The 3,398-nt window shown below is 35.8% G+C and overlaps 1 protein-coding gene across 1 annotated transcript in view; it reads left to right on the top strand.

The window, feature by feature from the left end:
* Positions 1 to 3,398, top strand: part of LOC106076304 (uncharacterized) — a 114,503-nt gene that overhangs the window by 66,085 nt on the left and 45,020 nt on the right. The window lies entirely within an intron of this gene.

Consider the following 3,398-nt stretch of genomic DNA (forward strand, 5'->3'; position numbering starts at 1 on the left):
ATGTTTATAGTAGTCTGCACAATATATTTTATATTAGAAAGAGAAATGTTCTATAGCCAATCTGTAATATCTGTTATATTGAAATATGTGATGAGTAATGGTTAAGACACTTTAACTAGTCGACCCACGGCGTAGCATACGCCGCTATTTTGCCTTAGGCCAGGGGTCGGCAACCTTTTGAGTCGAAAGAGCCAAAAATTACAATTTACCAAATTTTAAAGTTTTTAAAGAGTCACACTTTTTTTCTTGCCAACAATAAATAGTATTTACACAATTAATGTTTTAACTTAAAAAAAAAGGAATATATTAATTCATATATACGTGTTTTTCACACCAAATTAGATAAAATATTTATCGTTTTATTATATAATTATTTTTTCTTTCGGGAACAACTAAAGCAATTAAACATTTACTTACATACAACACCAACTTGTACTTCAATAACAAACAATTGAGAAAATTCATTGGGAGGTTGGCTTTTCATGTTTTTAGAAAGTTTGGAGACATTAGGCTCATAACTTGTTTTTAGTTTCAAACACGACTCTAAATTTTCATTTGTTAGTTGACTTCTTACTGTACTTTTATTTATATATGAATATAACACTTGCTCGCACAAATATGTCGATCCGAAGATAGTCAGTACTTCAAATGCCAACGTCACCTCACTGTGGCATTCTGAAGACTATTCCATGCGTCAAATATAGTGCCTCAACTCGAGACAAAAGTAGCCACATTTGTTGCTTAACGTACATACATTTCTGGATCTCCAACTTTTTCAACTTGCTTTTTGACTCTGTAAATTTCCCACTCCACAAAGCTTTACTTTTTAAATCGATCCATTGAATTTCTAGAGATCCAGTCCTGGAAGTTCTTCTTTTGGACCTTGGGAAGACATATACCTGACAAAATGGGCAACTTGTGCCGTGTCTTTTATGTCGCAAGACTAGCAAGTGATAAGGCAGAAGAAAGTTGCATATCTTCCACCTGCAAATATGTTACATTAGAAGATATTTTAGCTATTCTATCTTGTACTGTTTTAGCGGATAGTGGCATATCTTTTTTTTTCAAGGTTTCTGTTGTTTTTTTTTTAATCACGAAACTGTTCTTCAGACGCACGTAGGAAGCAGTCTTTGACATACTCACCATCTGAAAATATCTTTTTGTGCAATTTCTAGTGGTACTGCAAAGCTTGTCAGGTTAGCATTACTTGTAGATTGCTTCTAACTTTGAGAAGATCATTGGCTTCATTTACTTGAAACAACAAACTATACGTCACAGCCAAGGTACGTAGTGAAGATGCCGTTTCGTCTTGCGTGGAAAACGAATTGAAACCTACATAGAAACACCCGACGACGGCGTCATTTGAGAGCTTCCGACTACTGACGACACTTACGACGCGTGTAATGAAGGTGGTATAAGGCTGAGAGATAAAATCGGAGCCTATTCTTAGTTAAACGATTCAGAACTATTCTGAAAAATGTTTCGATAAAATAAATAATATTTGCGTATGGAACGAAAGAGCCGCAGCTTCACATCCAAAGAGCCGCATGGGGCTCGCGACCCGCAGGTTGCCGACCCCGGCCAATGCAGTCTATACGACCGCAGTTGGCCTCGCACTTTCATAGGACACACGCTAATTGGTGTAAATTATTAATACAAACCATTTTATAACTTAGAATTCCCGCACCCTCTTTTAATTATCCGTGTCTTTCTATATTTCATAGGGAGATTATATGTACATGTGTATGTGGATGCATGATATACGCAAATGTACATGTATTCATACGTATATAAGATTGTTAATCACATTCTTGGTGCAATAGATTTGAATAAATGTTATTTTACTCTCAACTTTTACAGAATACAACAAATGCAAAACTGCTTTTCCAAACACGTATATGAACCTGAGAATGTTCTATTTTTAAATGTTTTGGTATAAAACATATTAATGTTTAGTTTTAATAGCGTTTTCCTAAGGAAGGTCTATTTATAGTTTTTCTTTGCTTTTTCCATATTTCAGATAGATTTATTACTGAATCTGACTTTGGAACAGGCTTCGGCGCTGGTTTTGGTGCAGGGGTAGCAGTGACATTAGCCATAGTTGGTGCCACAATTTTTATATGGTACATTATTCAGTGGCGTAGATCAAAACTGAAAGCAGGTAGGAGCGTGAAGGAGCACTCCTACGACCAAACCGACATTACCCAAAAAGAGAGTCACCGTTATCAAGGGATTAAGGTTCAAGTCTCTAGTAAAGAAAAAACTTACGAGCCTGTGGAAGACGCCCCTGTGGGCGTCACTGCGACGAGAAACGATGCAGACGTGTATGTAAATGAAGAGAATAATTATGAAGAAACATTTTAAAGGCATTATCAATCGATGCGAGTTTGAATCCTTTACAATACAATGAAAAACTAGAATACGCGACGAATGTCGATGATATCTACAGTCTGAAAATATCTACCAAATGTCATAACTTAGTAACTCTGACTGCACTTTTTTTTTGTTTTCGTATTGTAAAAATACCAAAAATATGTATTCGAAGACGAAAGTTAACTTTGAGAAAATTAATTTTTTTTCTTCTAATAAGATACACTAAATCTAAAATCGATCATCGAAAATACCAAATGTTAAACATGTATAAGGTCGACAAGTTGTAAGCTATCAGAGGTACAAAAACTTTGAGGTCCAAAAACAAAGTTGGATAAATGTCAAAGGTTTGAAAAATCAAGTGTCCAATATCTTACAAAGGAAATGTCTTTAATTATTGAATTAAGGTGTTCAGCTTCAGAATTCCGTTTCATGAATGAAATGACATGACAGTTTAACAAATATGACAGGTGACATTCGTCGTAGAGTAATGCTATGGAGTGTATGTGTGTGTGTGTTTCTAAGGTAACCATGAAGGTAACTTTGTGAAGGCTGAAGAGTTCTTGATAAAACCACCAGGTGTTCAGACGTAATTGAAATAAATACTGTTGCGAAAGTTGAAGACACAAAGAGACACGCTAGTGACGCGAGACAGTAAGACGTGTTTTTGTAGTCAATTTTTACGTGGTTTAAATTACCATGTCATTAGTGTTTATATGTGTACATTTTAAAATAAATGTCTTTTTTCTGTTTTGTATCATAATATCTTTATTCTCTATTATTAGAGATTCGGGACATGTATTGAAAGTAAAAGGCTGGATAAGTTCCCCTTTTCAGACCTTGTGGTCTATGAGTAGATGATCTGTTTCTGTGGCCCACGGCTGTGAAGGGTGTCATGTGGCCAACACAACGACCAACCGACTTTACTTTTCCCCAACTAATGTCAGGTACACTTAGTGCTGGGTGAACTCAGAGGCGCACAAAGATCCCGAAATTAAAAATCCCAGTCTTCTCCGAGATTCGAATCC

Source organism: Biomphalaria glabrata, chromosome 5 (genome assembly GCF_947242115.1).
Source record: "Biomphalaria glabrata chromosome 5, xgBioGlab47.1, whole genome shotgun sequence".
Classification (NCBI taxonomy): domain Eukaryota; kingdom Metazoa; phylum Mollusca; class Gastropoda; family Planorbidae; genus Biomphalaria; species Biomphalaria glabrata.